The 19838-nt window shown below is 44.1% G+C and overlaps 1 protein-coding gene across 1 annotated transcript in view; it reads right to left on the bottom strand.

Annotated features, from left to right (window-relative positions):
• Positions 1-19838, bottom strand: part of LOC122817306 (serine/threonine-protein kinase SMG1-like) — a gene marked incomplete in the record, with an annotated part of 2898779 nt that overhangs the window by 1863933 nt on the left and 1015008 nt on the right.

Raw genomic sequence — 19838 nt, 5'->3', positions numbered from 1 at the left:
CTAGGGCTTCCTCAGTTAATAAAACCACAGTAAAAGGTTCTTGCTTAAATACATAAAATCAATTCAACACCAAAGCAATTAAGTATAATTAGTCTCTTAAAGAGGTATATGCAAATATCTTCACTTTAACCTTCGTGCCTTCAAAGCAGGTTTTAAACTAACTGTACAATTAATTCCTCTTAGAATTTGTAGAATCCATCGCAATTCTATTTGCTAAAGATTACTGTTCATGTCACCCCCTCTACAGTTAACATGTACCAACTGTAATACTTTAAAATTAAAATGATGGCCTGGATGCAACATTATATGTTTTGATAAAGTATTATTTTCACACTGTTTATGTAGCTCATATAAATGCTTACTAATCCGTTCTTTTAGTTTTTGTGTAGTTTTACCCACATAACAGGAAGCACAAGTACCAAAGTAAATCAAATGAGTGCTATTACAACCTGCATGGAACCTCGGCTGAAATCTAAAGGGAGTATTAGGACATATAAACTCTTGTTGTACACTTAGGACAAAAACTACATTTCCTGCATGGACATGTACCTGGATTCTTAATTTGACAAGATTTCTTATTATCCTAACAATCTTTTTAGATTGATATTATTCTTATACACAAAATGTGGGGTTGCACCCACTATCCTAGCTGTACTAAGGCCCATAGTTAACAGAGACCAATACTTCTGAATATTCTTTACAGCTTTGTTACTACTAGTGAAACTAGTTACAAAGGAGTGTGGGTACATTCTATTAGGGCAACCATTTCTGTTAGTATTACTGCCATTCAAAACACATTAAATAAAGCAATATCTGAAATGTTTAGTTCCGTCCCTTGTATTACAGGTTTCTTATAACCTCTGTCAACAAAATGTTGTTACATTCGTTCCATCTCAGTAACAAGTGTATGCCTACCTTCCACATACCCTTTTAAACCTTAAGAAATTACTTTTTACAATACTGGGAAAAACATGTCTAGGGTGCATACTGTCAACTTAGTAGTCCATTATGCCTACAGGGTTTCCTATATAAAGTGGTGGTTATTAAACCCTCTTCATCCCTTTGAAGGCTCACATCCAAAAAATCAATACATTGCTGTGAGCTAGTGATTGCAAGTCTCAAAACATCAGTAGTAGATTCTATCACAGCAATAAATTTGCTTAAAGAATTTTCATCTCCATCCTAAAGAATAAAAACACTGACAAAACGTCGATATAGTTTGACCCTATAGCCATCAGGATGCGGAAACAAATATTTAGATTCCCAAAAATGCATAACTAAATTCACATAAGAATTACACATGGGGTGCCCATGGCAACACCCCATTTTTGCAAATACGTTTGCTGTTCAAACGTTACTACATTGTTGTCCAATATGAAATCTAAGAATGTACATATATCTAGATCCAAAGCACTCCAGGTGCCTATATTAAGCAAAACCTCCCTAATGGCTTCAACACCATACTCACTGGGTATACAGGTGAAGAAATTCTTAATATCCAGAGTCACCATTAAAAAATTCTTAGTATCAGTTTCATGAATAAATGCTTTTAAATCACATAAAAATGTGTAGTATCTCTCAATATATTAACAATATTAGGTACTTCCTTCAATTTGTTCTCAACGTAAATGGACAGGGGATCTGTTATCCATCCTCCCCCAGACACAATAGGTCTTAGGTGGATTCACAGATTTGTGTATTTTTGGTAGGCCCTTAATTATAGGTATAACAAGATGAGTAACATTCAAAAAAATCATATAAACCTTCTGTTATATATCTTCCTGCTAATAAGTCGTACAGATAATTATGCATTTTACTACTTATAGTTACAATAACATGCCTATCAAATCGGTAAATATGTACTAGTATCACTAAGATCATCCTTCATCGCTGTTACATAATCCTTCATGTTTAATAAAGCAGCCCCTCCCTTGTCAGCTGGCTTTATACAAATTTAACATTGTAACACAAACCTTCAAGTGCTTCCCTTTCGGCTGATGTTAAATCATAAAAATCATAGCTGGAATTTGATACACTAAGGGTTTGACATAATTCTTCAAAAACTTTAACAAAATACTCTACATGTGTAGACACAGGCGGCACAAAAGTACTAGGTTTACTATGTTTAGGAGCACTATTATGCGCACCTATGTCCTGAAACAATCTGCATGACAAATTTTGTGCAAACATTCTCAAGTCCATACAAATGTCACTTAACTTGGCCGCTGCTGCTGGAACAAATGAGAGTCCTCTAATATGCTCATTTCTATAAGATTCAATATATAGGTCATAGAGATTTACCACAAGTGTTCTCATCTCCGGGTTCTCCTGTTGTTCATATGTCCTTGGTCACCTGAGAACTTCTGTTTGTCTCCTTCGACTTAAAGAGCGTGTGGGGCCGAACCCCTTCTGTTTAATAGGAAGTGGTAAAAAACGCTCCATGGTAGTGGGGTTCATTATTTTCGGTTTAGCTCCAACCTGAGCATATGTCAAGGCTTGTTGGTTAGGAGTTGTGGTGCATTTTATTAAAACTGTGTCAACAGTCATGGTTACCCAGCTGTTTTTTTCTTTGTTTGCTGTTTGGACTTCCAGCTTGGGTTCTTTGTATACGCTGGTAATTATTTTTTCAACTATCAAATATCTGACGTGCCAGTGATGGATTCAGGGACCACTCGTGGGGACTCAAGACAGACCTGCAGAGTATGTCGGCCAGCATGCTGGAATTGCCAGGAATGCGAGATGCAAGAAGAAAGTGCCAGGAAGACTATGAACATTCAGACAACCGCCATGTTGTCCGTTTGAATTACTATAGTTCCGAGAGGGAGACACTCCTGAAAGGCTTGCAATGTTAGAGGACTGCTCTCATCTCCAGGATGTTTATGTGCAATTTGGTCTCTGGGGGACTACATGCCTTAAACCATCCTGCCCTGAAAATGCCCCCACCACAAAAGGGAGGAGTCTGTAGTCACCATGGCCTTGGGTGGGTGAAAAACAAAAGGGTCTGCCTAGAGTTAGGTCCTGAGACTGAAGCCACCAAGCAAAGTGATCTCTGCAAACTGCAGTCATCCTGATGGGCATGGACATGGGATAAACTTGAACGGACCACAGAACTACCTGGCAAGTGGCACTAACTGGATGGCAGCAGCCATCGAACCTAGTGCTTGAAGAATTAGAAGGACTTCTGGGCTCTCTACAACCAGCAAGCGGAAGACCTGATCCCGAATAAGTTGAATTCTGCATAGGAGTAGTGCTACAGTCTCCGACACAGTGTCTAGATGAACCCCGATAAACTCTAGGTTTTGGCATAGAGAAAGACTGGACTTGGACAGGGTGACAGTGATAGCAAGATCCTGAAAGAGGCTGAGGGCATACCTGGTGGCCACTGACAGTTGCTGCCTCGTGGGGGCCGTGAAGAGCCAATTGTCCAGGTACGGAAAGACCTGGAAGCCTTGCAGTCAGAGATGAGCGTCCACCACTGCCATACGTTTGATAAACATCCAGGGAGCTGTGGTGAGTCCAAAGGGCAGGGCTCTAAACTTGTAATGATTGGCTCCTATTCGGAAGCATGTCTCCTGGAGCGTCTGCCCATCTTTATGTGATGGTACAAGTCCTTGATATCTACAGAGCACATCCAATCACCCTCACACGAGAGGCAGAATGGACTGAACAGTGATCATCCAGAACCTGGACTTCTGGAATGAAATTCAGTTTCACTGATATCCAAAATTGGATGCAGGTCCCTAGTCTTTTTTTGGCAACAAAAACGAGAGAGGGTAAGTTCTGGACCCTAGATGTCCTGTTGGGACCTCTTGTACGGCTCTTTTTAGAAGAGATTTTGAAACCAGGGGGATAGGGGCTGAAAAAAAAGGGAATGAAGTAACCCCTGGAAATAATCTTTAACACCAACTGATCTGAGGAGATATTTGTCCAGGCAAGTGGGTGAAGCGAGAATTGTCCCCCGACTGCCACCATGGCAGGACAGTCGGGCAGAACTTCTGGCAAGTTGAAAAGGCTTCTCTGACAAGGGTTCCTGGGAGCCCTGATTTGGCAGACCCCCTCTGCCTCTGAGCGGCATCTACCATTGAATTCCCTACCCTGGCTTGTGGAATAGGATTCTTGGGGTGCATCCTGGAAGGAAGACAGAGTCCTGCAGAACCCCTCTGAGACGGAAGGTCAGAATAAGGTCGAACTGTCAAAGGGAGATGCCTTGTAGGGTTCTGCGAACCCAGAAAAGGAGAAGTCAGGCGTGCCATCTAATGGCAGTAACTGTGCCAGCCGCTAGAGAGGTGGCTTCTGCCACAATGGAGATCAACCATCAAAGCATTAGCCAGGGAAGTCAGAGTGGACAACTTAGAGAGACCAGCTTAAAAATTCTGCAGAGGCAGCAACTCTAAGGGAAGTGGTGAGTTGTTGCTTCTGGAGGCAGCAACTCTAAGGGAAGTGGTGAGTTCCAACACCAAATCCCTCTGAAGCTGGGTAAAACGTGCCATGTAGTTGGGTTGCTCTCAGTACAAATGTAGCCAAGGCAAACACTGCTTTTCCAAAGTGGCCAATCACCCGAGACGCACTATTCGGGGGATGGACCAAGGAGCTCTTCTCCACTAGATCCTTCTTAGTAGCGGCAGCCACCACAATGGCATCAATGGGGACGCCCTTACTCCAAAAAGTCTCATCTTTAGGGTGACTGAGGAATTTGTTCGCATTTTTGGATACCAGTTCCATTGAGTCTGGCTTCTTCAAAGCTTTGCTGGTAATGAGATCCACAAGCTTGACAGCAGGGAGGGACACCTTGGTAGGCCGATCCCAAAGACCTTCAGAAACATGGATTCCTACGAAGACAGGGTGGGAGAAGACCAACTGCCTCTTTGCTTGAGAATTTAGAGAATGTTCCCAAAGAACACTTCCTCAGACGGAAGCCTGAAAGACCCATCTCTCTTCTTGAGATCAGGCACCTTGTAAAAGTGGTCTGGGCGCTTGGGGGCAAGTGTCTGAGAGTCTTGGGCCTTGGATGCAGAATTAAAGGCATCCAAGTAAGCTGGCAGAACTGGAGGAAAGTACAGTTGTGTACCTACCATAAATGTAGATGTTAGAGTGTATTCACTGTTGCAGTCATTACACTTGGGTTATCCTGCTGGCAGGCTACTCGCAGTCAGCCTGCATACCAAAGTCCTGGTCTGGCGTTGGTTGCTGTTGCCTCTTCCCTGACGTCAGTGTGCCAGGGTTATAAAATATGCAGCAGACGCCATTTTCTTCAGTTTTTCTTGCCCCAGATGGCAGGTGCCCCCAAAAGGGTAGGCTAAAAAATATGTCAATAAAAAAGCATGCACTAACATAAACATTACCTTCATCTACAAGCAAATACACCACATAGGTTGTATATAATAGAGAAGAACAGATTAGTCCCAGCAATGAAAGGGGGATGGTGGGAGGGTAACCTGGACTGCAACAGTGAATACACTCTAACATCTACATTTATGGTAGGTACAACACTGTACTATGTTCATCGTGTTTCACTGTTGCAGTCATTACACTTGGGTTGAATCCCAAAGCTGAGGATGGGCGGCTGGGCCTAAATAGAATTAGGAGTGGCTATGAGGCCCTGCAGAACTGCAGTGGCAAAGCCTGCTCTGTATTTGGAATAAAGAGGTAAGTGGTAGTGCTTTGTGAAAGTGTGCACTGAAGTCCAAGTTGCAGCCTCCAAAATGTCCCTGGTAGGTACTCCTCTAAGGAAGGCTGCTGAAGTGGCTGCTGCTCTGGTGGAATGTGGCCTAATGCCCTTAAGCACTAATTTGCCATGTTGTGAATACCAGAAACGAATGCAGTGGCCTATCCATTTTGAAGTAGTCTGCTTTGAGATAGCTTTTCCTTGTGATCCTGCAGCATAAGCCACTAAGAGTTGCTCAGTCTTTCTGAAAGCTTTAGTTCTGTCCAAGTAAAAGCGTAACTATCTGTGTATGTCCAAAGAATGCAGAAGTCTCTCCCCCCTTATTCTGTGGGTTTTGATAAAAGGTAGGAAAATGAATGGTTTGGTTAAGAGCCATGCTGGACACTACCTTAGGCATAAATGTTGGGTTTGTCCTTAGAGAGACCCTGTCTGGATGGAAAATTATAAAAGGTTCTACAGCCATTAGTGGCTGTAAATCTGAGACTCTTCTTGCCGAAGTTATTTCTAGGTGCAGAGCTGTTTTCCATAAGAATTTTATCTCAGCTGTATTGGCTGGCTCAAAAGGAGGCAGAGTGAGTTTTTCCAATCAAAACTGAGGTCCCATGCAGGTACTGGCGCTCTCCTTGGAGGTCTTAGGTTTTTGGCTCCTCTGAGATACTGCCTTAGTAGTGGGTGTGAAAAAATAGGTGGCTCTGTATTGTAATGAGCTGAAATGGCAGAGGCATGGATCTTAACTGATGAAAAGGATAGGCCTTTGTCCAGCATCTCAGTTAGGTATTGAAATTCTGAGTAATATTTGGTACAAGCGTGTCAACTCAGTGTGCCTGGTTCCAAGCACAGGACCTCTTCCATTTAGCTGCATAAGATTTTCTGGTGTTGGGCCTCCTGGCCTCCAAAATAACATCCATAACTGCTTTAGAGAGAGGTGTGTTCTGAACGGTTACATTATCTGCCCATGCTGCCAGATTTAGGGTTCTGAGTTGGCTGTGCAGGATCTGATTGTTTTGCTGGGTCAGTAAATGAGGAATTTGAGGCAATGTCCAGGCTGGGCCTTGAGACAAGCTCGTTAGGATTGGGTACCAGTACTGGCGGGGCCAGTCTGGGACAATAACTATCATTTTTGGCTTCTCTTGTCTGACATTTAGGAGTACCTTGGGGAGGAGAGGCAGTGGAGGAAAGGCATAAACTGTAAGGGTTTTCCACTTTCCATGCTTGCTTGTGCAGAATCTCTGTAGTTGGCAGTTGTGAGGAGAGGCAAACAGATCTATGTCTGGGCATCCCCATTTCTTTATCATGCTGAAGATTTGTGGATCTAGATTCCACTCGTGAGGATCCATGAGGTTTCTGCTTAGTTCATCTGCCAGAGTATTTGTCTTTCCTGGCAGGAATTGTGCTTACAGGTGCACTTGATAAGTCAATGCTGTGTTCCACAAAGTCATGGCTTGTCTGCAGAGGGGGTAGGAATGTGTGCCTCCCTGCTTATGTACCTCATGACTGTAGTATTGTCCGTCTTTACCAGCAATTGTCCTGGATGAAGTAGATCCTTGAACGCTGTCAGGGCATTCTGAACAGCCAGCATCTCTTTTTGATTGATATGAAGATGCATTTGGCTTGTGGGCCATGTGCCCTGAATACATTTTCCTGCCATGTGGGACCCCCCCAGGCATAATCTGATGCATCTGTTGTTAGTGTTTGCCTGGCTGTGGGTAAAGTGAATGGCTGTCCTTTGTTGAGGTGACAGGCCTGTGCCCACCATCGAAACTCCTGTTGCAGGCAGGGAATGAGTGAAATTAACTTTTCCAGGCTGTGGCAATGCTGAGTCCAAACACTTTTTAGATATCATTGTAGTTTCCTCATATGCAGTCTTGCAAATGGAATTAACAGAATGCAGGATGCCATGAAGCCCAAAGCCTGCAGAATTTTTCTTGCAGATAACTGGGTTTTTGCTGCCAACATTTCAAAGTAAGAAGTCAGTTGCCTTTGTCTGGCGTGAGATAAGCCATCTGGGCAGCTGTATTTAAGCTTGCACCCAGGAATATTATCTCTTGTGAGGGTACTAGCTTTGATTTCTTTTCATTTACTGTGTATACTAGGCAAATTAGCAATCTTTTTACAAACGCCAGATGATTTAGTAAAATGTCCTTGTCCTCTGCTTGAATAAGGCAGTCGTCCAGGTAGGGATATATTTGAATTCCTCTTTGTCTGCAAAAAGCAATTACTGGTGCCAGGCATTTTGTGAAGACCCTTGGCATAGTAGATAAGCCAAAGGGCAATGCAGAGAATTGGTAGTACATTGAGCCAGCTATGAATCTGAGGTATCTTCTGCAAGATTGTCTGATTGGGACATGCAGGTATGCCTCTTCGGTCCAAAGTTACAAGCCAAGCCTTCTTGCCCAGCATGGGCAGAATTTGCTGCAGAGTCAACATTTTGAATTTTGGAACATCCAGAAAAGTGTTTAGAATAGACAGGTCCAGTATTGGTCTCCAGGCTTTGTCCTTTCTGGGCATCAAGAAAAGTCGTGAGTAAAATCCTTGTCCCTGCTCCTGTAGTGGTACTCGCTGAACGGCCCCCATGTCCATGAGGGATGAAACTTGTTTTTGTGCCTCTGCCCACTGATTGTGTGGCAGGTCTGGCATGCCTCTTGCCTTTGGCAGGGTGTGAAAGTGGAACCTGTAGCCCTGAGACACTATATGCAAGACCCATTTGTCCTGGGTGATCATGTGCCAGTTTTGTGAAAAAAGTGCTAGTTTTCCCCCTAAGGGGACTTAAAAGTGCTTGGTACTGGTAGAGGAAAGTCATTGGGACTGTTTTCCTTTAAGGTTGAGATTTGTCTTCTCCGCTTTTGGAGGTAGGAGCACCCCATTGCTTAGGCCTGTAGGAGCCTTGGGGCTGGGATCTGCCTCTTTGTGGCCTGACACAGGAAAGGACCAATTTTTTAAAGTCCAGTTCCTACTAAATTTGGGTGGCTGTACCTGTAGGAAATCCTTAACTGTCTGCATAGATTTTGCTTTATCCTCCATTTTCTTCAATACCTCCTCTGCCTTAACACCAAACAAAGTATCATGCTGTAATGGAGCATCTAATAATTTTGCTTTAACATGATCAGGCAGATTCTGTTCCTTTAACCAAGCACGCCTCCTAATCACAGAACCTGTTACAGCGACACTGCAAGAGGCCTCCAAAGAATCAAAACCACACTGCAAAGAATGTTTTCCCACTTGTTCAGATGCATGCAATAAATCCTGCATGTCCTTGTTTTCTGTACAGAGTTAGACATTTTCTGTTTTAATAGTGACATTAAGTATTGCTGATATTTAACCATATGAAATTGACAATTTAAGGCCCTCACAGCCAAAGTGGCAGAAGTGTAAACTTTTTCCCCCATCTGTCCAGTGCTCTTGAATCTCTATTAGAAGGGACAGGGTTTTTAGCAGTGGAAGCTTTGACACCCTTAGGATCCTGAGATATGGTTTCTAGGTCAGCAGCAGGGTTTTTATATAGAAATTTATGGGAATCTGGGACCCTGTAGTATCTTTCAGGCTTTACTGGTGCAGGGGGAATAGAGTCCGGAGACAGGCCGGACTCTGAAAAAACATCATCTACAATGTCCAGCACAGGGGGAATAGCAAGGGGCCTGTGCTGAGGAAGTAAAAGGATATCTCTGAGCCTTTTCTTAGATTCTGAGTAATCCTGGCTCGCCCAATGAAAGTGCTCCCTTCATGGTATGCAGGGTTTCACCAAAGGAGAAATCTTCAGGAGAAGAGGCTGAAGGAATAGATTCTTTAGCATCAGAATCCTCATAGGGAGGAAGAGAGTATTCCAGATCAGAGGAGGAATCAGAGGATGGAAACCTGATCTGATGATTCATATTCTGTCTCTTGTCTAGGCCTTTTATCAGGAAGGGGATGGGAACCCCTGATCAAAGTAATAAGGTCTTCGGCCATTTTGAGCATTTGTTTTTAAGGCATGGAAGCCTGTCCTGAAGAATGCTGTACTTGTTTCTTTGTCTTTAAAGCTGCTTTAGTCTTTGGCTTAGAAGCTGAAGATGGCTTTACATATAACTGAGTTGGTCTGAAAACACCCTCAGAAGCCGATGCTTGCACAGCGGCTCCGGACCCATCTGAGGGTATATTTTCAGAGGATCCAATACCTTGAGTTTCCAGAGGCCCAGTCGGCTCCACATGGGAGTCGGAAGCGGCCTGTGGCTCTGAGGTAGCGGGCGTCAGGGGCTGCAAAAGTGCCTCACTGAGAACCAGAGAACAGACGGCTAGCTTAGCGGAAGCCTCATCGTCGGTTTTGGACCTCGGATGCCTGTCCTTGTCTTTATCCTTGCGTTAGAAACTCCGGTCATCAGTTGTTCCGACGGCATTGTATAGTTAAAATCTTCGGCTGAAGTAATGAAAGGCAAAATCGTATCGACACTTTATAGTGCGTTGGTTAAATCTAGCACAAAACAGACAAGAAATGTTGTGGTCAGGGCCTAGGCAAGAAATACAGTAAGAGTGAAAATCCTTATGAGGTATTTGCTTCCCACAAGAAATACAATTTTTAACTTTTTTTGACAAAAAAGTTTCCCCAAAAGGGTACTTCGCTTTAATGAAGACTTCGGATCTGAAATTCGAAAATCTCTGGAGTCGGCCGATCAGCACTTGCAAACTGCTTTTGCTTGGGGCACCGCACAGCAAGAAAGACTGAAGAAAATGCCGTCAGCTGCATCTTTTATAACCCTGACGCACTGTCCGGGAAGAGGAGACAGCAACCGACGCCGGACCAGGACTTTGGAATTCAGGCTGACTGCAGGCAGCCTGCCAGCAGGCTAACCCAAGTGTAATGACTGCAACAGTGAAACACTATGAACATCAGCAGAAGGAGAGGGGGGATTCTACTTGAAGAAACTCAAAGTACCTCTTTTGGGAGTCGTTCATTTGTGAGGTACCCCATTTGAAATGGTCTTTCATCTTGGTGATTGTTTCACCAAATGTAATATCCACAGGGGGAGAACCCCCTCAATAGATTCCTCATCAAGAGAATAATACTCCTGGGAGATGCAATTTGGAGGTGTATGATGCAGATTCCTCTGAGGAAGAAAAGAAAAAAATCATGCTCTTCCTCCCTAACCTGAGAAGTCATTGGGGGAGAGAAGAGGCTGAGGCAGGCCTTGGACTGAGTAAAGATGGAGTAGTGGGGTATGAGGCTGAAGGCCTAAGGGCCATAAAGTTCTGCATGAGGGAAGAAGTGAAGGACTGCCAATCAGGTAGGCCTTCTGCAGTGGAGATTGTTGGTTGGGTTTCTGCTTCCTTTTAGCCAGGGTGGAAGTTGGAACCAGCCTGGAATCAGGTTTTGAAACAACCGTTTCAGAAGTCTGGATCCCAGTCGGAGGTGCCGCAGATTCTGGTCTTAGACATAGACTGTAGGGTAACCTCTGAAGACGTGCCGGTCGTTGGCTGAACAACAGATTCCCCAAAGGTCGAAGTCTATGGATCTGCTGGGTGCCCCTCAGTTCCTAAATCAGCAGCTGGCAGGGTGTCTGGTAACGAAGTGGCAGGCAAAGAAGGCCTAGGAAGCTTGGGCTTCTTTCACAGAGGTTCTGACGCAGCCTCAGAGGAAAAATCCATTCTTAGGGCTAACCGCTTAAGGCGCCGATTTTCTAGGTAGAGGTTTAATGCAGCCAGACGGCTGCGTAGGGTCTTTGGCACAAACGATTGACAAACTGAGCAGGCAGAATGGTCGTGCTCCTGGCCCAAGCAAAAAAAACATACCTATCATGGGCATCTTTATGGGGTATCTGGTGTCTGCATTGGCATTTACCCTCTTTACCTGACATCAGCTAAAAATTGCTACAACAACCAAGCCTAAGCAATAGCAATCGGATAAGTGAAAAACAAAAACCCACCGGATTACTTCGCTTTAATGCGACATCGAAGGAGCAATCAATTGATGCATTGGTCATCTGCAGCTCAAACGTTCTGAAGATTGTACGTGCAGACGTCACATTTAAAGCCCTGGTTTATGGCCTTATATCTGAAGTTCCATGCACGCTGCAACAGACAAGCTGAAGCTTTTTTTACAGGAGCCGACGTACGAGTCGCCTGAGGGCAGGAAATCCCACAACTAGAACACTGCAAAATAGGAATAGAAGGACATCCACTGATAGTGGACCCAAATTTCGTGAAAGACACCAGACTGAAAACCTCTTCCATTTGGACATGTAAGATTTTCTAGTACTGGGCTTCCCTGGCCTCCTGTAAAACCCTAAGCATGTCTGCTGAAAAAAAGATGCCTGAAAGGAATCAAAGGTTGATCACCACAGGGTCAAGTGTAAGGTTAACAAATGTGGATGTAGCAGATATCTCCTTGTCTTGTGTGAGCAGGTCCACTCTGTGAGGTAACTTGTGACAATTGTCGTTGGCTAAATGCAAGGAGGGAGAACCAATGCTGTCTTGGCCAAAAGGGAGTCACCAGCAAGATTTCTGGTATGTCCTGCTTCAGCAGGACTTTTTGAATGAGAGGAAAGGGGTAGGAAACCATAAAGAAACATCCCCATCCATGAAAAAAATAGGGTGTCCACTTTCAAGCTAGAGGATGTGGGAGTCTGCCACAAAACACTGGAAGCTGTCTGCTCTGAGGGGAGGCAAACAGATCCAGAAGAGGAGTACCCCCACCAGTGGACCAAGTCCAGATAAGAATCCATTCACCGGATCGAGTCACGGACCTGCTTAATGTGTCAGCCCTATTATTTTGAGTGGATGGGATGTTAACTGCTTGAAGAGTCACCTTGTCCTGAACTGTCAAATCCCAGGCCATGAGAGCTAACTTGCAAAGAAGTTAAGACTTAGTCTTCCCCGGTTTGTTGACATACCAGAGCACAGTGGTGTTGTCTGTAAACATTTTCAGAGGACCCAGTTGAAAAAGAGGATGAAAGGCTCGTAGAGCTAGAATAAGAGCCTTCATTTCCTAAATGTTGATATGCTCTTTCCTTTGAGAAAGAGACCAAATGCCCTGTACACCTTCTTTGAAGCTAATGTTGCCACCCCCCACTTGTGCCTGATGCATCCGTGAACAACTGTTGAGTAGACTGGGGCAGATGAAGAGAATGTCCTGGACTCAGACCAAGTTGTTGAATCCACCAAAGAAGCTCTGTTTTTAAGCAAGGGAGAAGAGGGATCACAAACTCCAGAGGGTGGGAATGCTGCACCCAAACTGACTAGATACCACTGAAATTTCTTCATGTGGAGTTTTGCAAAACAAAGCATGGGAACTGTGGATGCCATGAAAGCCAGAAGTCTCAAACTCCCTGGCTACAATGGAAGAGAGAGGCAGAAGGTTTTTGAAGGAGGAAGCGAGGGACTGAATCTTGTCTGTTGGAAGAAAAGCCATCATAAGGTCTGTTATGAACTTGCAACTTAGAAAGATGTGGCCTTGTGAAGGGAAGAGTTCTTGAAATTTATGCTGAACCCTAGACTTTGTAGGAAAAGGATGGCAAACTGCAGATTGAGTCAGCTGTTCTGACAGAGGAGCCAGGAGAAAATCATCCAGGTATGGATATACCTGAATACCATTGATCCTTGGAAAGCAATTAGAGGCCAAGCACTTTGTGAACACCCTTGCGGCAGTTCAAAGTCCAAAAGGCAAGGCAGAGAACTGAAAGTGCAAAGAAGCCACAGAGAAACGTAAAAATTTCCTGTAAAGAAGATGGATGGGGATGTGAAGATAAGCATCTTTTATGTCTAGAGAGGCCAAGTAAGACTGAGGGGGAATCACGGGAAACAGTCTGTAAAAACAGCATGCGGAAAGACGGCACTTAAAGTGTTTAAGTGGGAAAGATCCAGAATTGGTCTCCACGGTCTATCTTTTCTGGGGAAAAGAAACAGAGTAAACACGGTCTTTCTGATCCACTAGAACCTATTGAATTGTGTCTTGTGAAATTAAGTCTTTTAGAACCTCTGGAAGCAACCTCAGTAAGTTTGAGAGGGGTAGTGGAACTACCATGAAAGGAGGTGTAGTTTTTTAAGTCATGAAATATCTGTGTTGGATAATGGAAAGAACCCAAGAATCCTAAGGTATCCTTGCCCAAGCTGGAAAAAGAGACAGATGAAGAGATAGAGGGGTAAGACTTAGAAGAGGCTGGTAGTTGCAGAGTACTAGGCCTGGCTGGCAAGGACTGCTGGGAGGAAGCTCCAGAGCTAGCAGTCAGATTGTGGAGGTCTCCTAGCAGTCTTTTTAGGTCGAGAAGCAAAGAAAGATGGGCGCACTGGTCTAACAAATGTTTTTGTAGGAAAATTCCTGTGGAATTTTGGAACAGGAGAAAAAAGGTGCTTCATATCTTGAAGCTCCTTTCCCTTCTCTTGCAAGGTCTTAAGTCTTGCAGCTGCAGAACCAAAAAAGCAGACTTACCTAGAGTTGCCTCTTACAATTTTGCTTTAATGTCATCTGGCACTGGCTGAAGCCTCAACCAAGAGTGCCTTCTAAGTACAGAACCAGATGCAGTTGGTCTGGAGGATGCCTCAATTGCATCTCAAGGGCAATTGCACTTAACTGAATGTCTACCCACTTGTGAAGAAGCTGAGAGAGAGAATCTGATTTTTAATGTCAGAATCTGGAAGTTGAGCAAGAGCTTGAGAGGTCTGAGAAAGTAGGGCCAATTAATATTTAGACATACAGATTTGGTAATTCATAGCTTTAGTAGCTAAAGTGGAAGTATAAACTTTCTTACAAAGTCTAGAATTTTACTCTCCTTATCAGAAATAAATAGTTTAGAGGAAGGAGACAACCAGGAAGACTTTTCTGAAGCAAAGGAAACTGCAGGATCAACTGAAGGACACTTACACAAGAACTTGCAGTCATCAGGCACCTTTGTAGAACCTGTCTAGTCTCTTTGGAGTAGGAGCCCGAGAGTCAGGGGCCTTAGAAGAGGACAGTAAAATACAAAAGGCACGGTAGTATGTAATGGCAAAAAATGAGGTGCACCAAAAAAAGTAAGAACAGTTTATTGTAAGCGCTTTGATTTAGTGCAATCACCAAACTTAAGACACAATTACAAAAAGTACAGTTTTGTACCTACCATAAATGTAGATGTTTGAGGATCCACATTGCTGCAGTCCTAACCATTGGGGGTAGTCCGCTGTCCAGTCGGCCCGAATACCAAAGTATATGGCTGACGTCGGTCAAGGCGCATTAGACTGACGTCAGGACATCAGGGTACTAATGCGCATGACCGACGTCATATCCTCAGTCTTTTCTTGCCCCAGATGTCAGAAGATCCTAAAAAGACAAGGCCCAAACCAAAACACCAAAAAACCCTGCATCAAACATATATACAATATATACAAATGTACAAGAATATATATATATTAGCCCACACCACCACCCCTAAACACAGAGGGAAGGAGGGAGGTAAATTGGACTGCAGCAATGTGGATCCTCGAACATCTACATTTATGGTAGGTACAAACTGTACTATGTTCTTCATTCCACATTGCTGCAGTCCTAACCATTGGGTAGAATCCCAAAGCAGAGGTAAGGGAGGCTGGCAAATCATAAGGAAGCAGGAGCTGTCAACATGCCTTGCAAAATAGCTGTGGCAAAACCAGCCCTAGATTTAGAGTAGAGAGGAAGGTGGTAATGCTTAGAGAAAGTATGCACTGAACTCCAAGTAGCTGCCTCCAAAATATCCTTAGTTGCCACCCCTTAGAAATGCTGTTGAAGTGGCAGTAGCCCTAGTGGAATGAGGCCTAATCCCAGCTGGAATCTCCTTGCCATGATGGGAGTAACAAAATGAAATGCAAAACCCAATCCACTTAGAAATAGTTTGCTTAGACACAGGCTTGCCCTGAGAACTCAAAGCAAAAGAAACAAACAATTGCTGAGACTGCCTGAAATTCTTAGTCCTGCTTAAATAATAACGCAACTGCCTATGTACATCTAAAGTGTGCAAAATCTTTTCCCCCTTATTTTGGGGATCTGCATAGAAAGTAGGCAAATGAATAGTTTGGTTTAAAGCCACACTAGAAACCACCTTAGGCATAAAGGAAGGATTAGTACGTAATGATACCCTATCCTTATGGAAAATCAAAAAGGGCTCTACTGACATAAGGGCCTGCAACTCAGAAACCCTTCTTGCAGAAGTAATAGCCAACAAAAAAGCAGTCTTCCATGACAAGTATTTCAATTCAGCAGTAGCTGCAGGCTCAAAGGTTGTAGAGTAAGTTTTTCCAACACAAAATTGAGATCCCAAGCAGGAGTAGGAGCTCTCACGGGGGTCTTATATTCTTTGCCCCTCTAAGAAACTGCTTGAACAAAGGATGCGAAAACAATGGTGGGTCACAATCATAGTGAGCTGAAATTGCTGCAGCATGAATCTTAATGGAAGAGAAGGACAAACCTTTGTCCAATAACTCAGTAAGATATTGAAGAGCCACACTCAAATTAGGCTCAGAAATCTCCAAATCCTTTGCTGCACTCCAAAATAAAAATCTCTTCCATTTTTCTGCGTACACTTTTCTTGTACTAGGTCTTCTAGCTTCCATAATCACATTTAAAACTTGTTGAGGAAGTTGAGACCTGCTGTGTTTCAACACAGAATATGCCAGGCTGTTAGATGAAGAGAGTGAAGCTTGACATTGAGCAGGTGACCGTCCTTCTGAGATAACAGATGTGGAATCAAAGGTAAAGGCCATGGGGCTGCCTTACCAGACTCCTTAGTAGTGGGTACCAGTGTTGCCGAGGCCAATCTGGAGCTATTAAAATCATCCTTGGCTTGTCTTGTCTGACCTTTAGGAGCACCTTTGGAAGAAGAGGCAGAGGTGAAAAAGGCATACACATGAAGATTTTTCCAACTGAAAGAAAGAGCATCCACTTTCCAAGCTGTATGATGAAACCCCTTTGTGCAAAACTTTGGCAGCTGGTGGTTTAGTGGAGAAGCGAACAGATCTATGTCTGGAGTTCCCCATGACACTGTCAATTTCTGAAATACATGAAGATCCAGTTTCCACTCGTGGGGATCCATGATTTGTCTGCTTAACACATCTGCTAAGGAGTTCTGTGCTCCCGGCAGAAACCTTGCCTGAAGAGTTAGTTGCAAGCTGGCCGCAGTCTCCCATAAAATCATTGCTTGCCTGCATAGACGATAAGAATGTGTTCCCCTTGTTTGTTGATGTACCACATGACAGTTGTGTTGTCTGTTAGAATCAACACCTGCCCAGGAAGAAGTAACTCCTTGAAAGCCATTAATGCAAACTGGACTGCTAACATCTCCTTCATGTTGATATGTAGATGCTGTAGTCTGGCAGGCCACTTGTCTTGTATCCACTTTCCATTTAGATGAGCTCCCCAAGCAATGTCCGAGGCATCTGTCGTTAAAATCTGACTCGCCTCTGGCCGGGTCACAGAGAGTCCCTTGTTTAGGTGACATTCCTGAGCCCACCACAAAAATTCTTTTTTGAATGCAAGGTATTATTTGAATGACAGTGTCCAAATCCTGGCAGTGCTGTGTCCACACATTTTTGAGATACCATTGCAGCTTCCTCATATGCAGTTTGGCATTGGGAAGCACCAGAATACAAGATGCCATGAACCCTAAGGCTTGAAGGACTGTCCTTGCAGTCAGCCCGGACTGAAGAGATAGTTGATGGAAGTAACTGGAAAGATTCTTTTGTTTGTCCGGGGTTAAAAAGGCCATCTGGGCTGCTGTATTCAGTCTCACACCCAGAAAGCACATGTCTTGAGAGGGTACTAGACTGGACTTTATTTCGTTCACAGAATACCCTAGGCATCTTAGCACTGCTATGACATATTCCAGATGCTGTAGAAGGTCTTCCTTTTCTTGAGCCAGAATCAGGCAGTCGTCCAAGTAAGGATAGATTTGAATTCCTTTTAGCCTGAAGTAAGCTATCACTGGAGCCAGAACCTTTGTGAATACTCTGGGCAGTAGATAAGCCAAAGGGCAATGCAGAGAACTGATAATGAGAATTTCCAGCTCGGCATGAATACTTCCTGCAACTTAGTCTTATAGGCACATGAAGGTAAGCTTCCTTGAGATCTAAAGTTACCATCCAATGATCTTTGCCCAGCAGAGGTAAAAGCTGTTGTAACGTCAACATCTTGAACTTGGGAATGTCCAGATAAGTGTTGAGGATAGATAAATCCAAAATTGGTCTCCACGTGTTCCCCTTCTTTGGTACTAGGAACAGGCGAGAATAAAATCCTAGGCCCCTTTCTGGTACAGGGACTGGCTGAATGGCCCCTATTTGGAGTAACAGAGAAATTTGCTTGTGAGCCTCTTTCCTTTGTGGAGGAGGAGCGTCTGGCATGCCCTTGAAAGGGGCAATGTATGGAAATAAAACCTGTAACCGTGGTGAATGATATCCAACACCCATCTGTCTTGAGTGATTAAATCCCAATTTTCTTTGAAAGAGACAGTCTTCCTCCCAAAGGAGCTGCCAGACGAGAATCTACTGGCAGCTGAAAAGGCAGGTCATTGGGTCTGTTTACGAAAGGACTGACCCCTGCCCTCACCAGAAGTCTGAGCAGGTGAACCCCCTGTTCTAGGCCTAAAAGAACCTTGAGCTCTGCCCTACCACGTCTAGACCTACCCCTAGACTGGGAATCATAAGCAGGATATGTCCATCCTTAGTAGGCCAATTTCTACTAAACTTGGTGGCTGCACCTGCAAAAATCTTTGACAGTTTGCATAGACTTAGCTTTGTCCTCCATTTTCTTTAAAACTGCTTCCACAGGCGAACCAAATAACACATCAGACTGTAAAGGAGCATCCAAAATCCTAGTCTTAACATGCTCTGCTAAATTCTGATCCCTCAACCAGGCATGCCTGCGAAGAACAGAACTAGTGGCAGCCACCCTCGAGGAGGCCTGCACAGCATCAAAACCACATTGCAAAGAATGCTTACCCACTTGTTCAGACACATGAACTAAATCCAGCAACTCTTTACACTCTATACCTTCCGCCAAAGCATCCACCTTAGATTTCAATTGTGAAAGGAGATAATTTTGATATTTTAGCATGTGAAACTGACAATTCAACGCTCTCATGGCTAAAGTGGAAGAAGTATACACTTTCTTTCCCCATCTATCCAAAGCCCTTGCCTCTTTATCAGTGGGAACAGGATTTTTAACAACAGAGGCCTTAACACCTTTAGGCCCCTGAGAAACAGTTTCCGGGTCTTCCCTAGGACTCTTAAACAGATACTTATGAGCTTCAGGCACCCTATAGTACCTATCAGGTTTAACAGGGGCAGGAGGCAAAGAGTCAGGGTTCAGGGAAGCCTCTGCAAAAACATCTTCCACCACATTCAACACAGGAGGTATAGCTAAGGGCCTATGCTGGGGTAAAATAAGAATTCGAAGCCTTTTCCTGGAATCAGAGTAATCTTGGCCTTCCCATTTAAAGTGCTCCCTCATGGAATGCAGAGTCTCTGAAAATGAGAAATCCTCAGGAGGAGAAGCTGTAGGAGTGGAATCATCCACATCAGAATCAGAATAAGGAGGATACTCCTGCAAGTCTTCCACAGAAGACTCAGAAGCCTCTGAACACTGTTCAAAACTCTCAAACTCAGGCTCCACCCTAGGCCTCTTATCAGGAGGGGGCATAGAGCCTCTAATCATAGTAATTAAATCTTCTGCCATTTTAAGCATATGTTTCTTAGGCACAGAACCTGAAGTGCTAGGAGAAGCTCCCACTGAAGCTAAACTTGGCCTACCTCTCAAAGAAGTTTTGGAAACAGAAGGAGAGGCTCTAACTACCTTGGGAAGAGAGGGAAGAACAGTTACCTGAGAAGCCCCCTCAGCCTGGCCTACCTCCTGAGAGGGCACATCCTGTAACAGTAAAGTCTCTGCCTGAGACTCCAAAGAAACTCCTGGCAAAACCTCTGGCTCCACTGAGCCTTCTAAAGAAGAGGCGTCCGGGGCTGGGGGTGCATCAACCCTAGGGTTTGCGGTTTTGTCCTTCCACTTTTTGGACGAAGCGGAATTCCGGAGCATCCGGCGGCATTTTATAATTAACCGCTTCCCAAACACTAACCTGGCACAGTCTAACCTTCTCTTAATTGTGTGTTTGTTAAATCTAGCACAAGAGCGGCAACCAACAACGTCGTGCTCAGGCCTAAACAAGGTATACACAAAAGTATGGTAATCCCTATGAAAGGTAATCCCCGTTTT

Source organism: Protopterus annectens, chromosome 12.part0, assembly GCF_019279795.1.
Source record: "Protopterus annectens isolate FY-2018-M chromosome 12.part0, PAN1.0, whole genome shotgun sequence".
NCBI classification, from domain to species: Eukaryota; Metazoa; Chordata; order Ceratodontiformes; family Protopteridae; genus Protopterus; species Protopterus annectens.
Note: the sequence above shows the minus strand (reverse complement) of the source record. Positions and strands in the feature narration are given on the sequence as shown.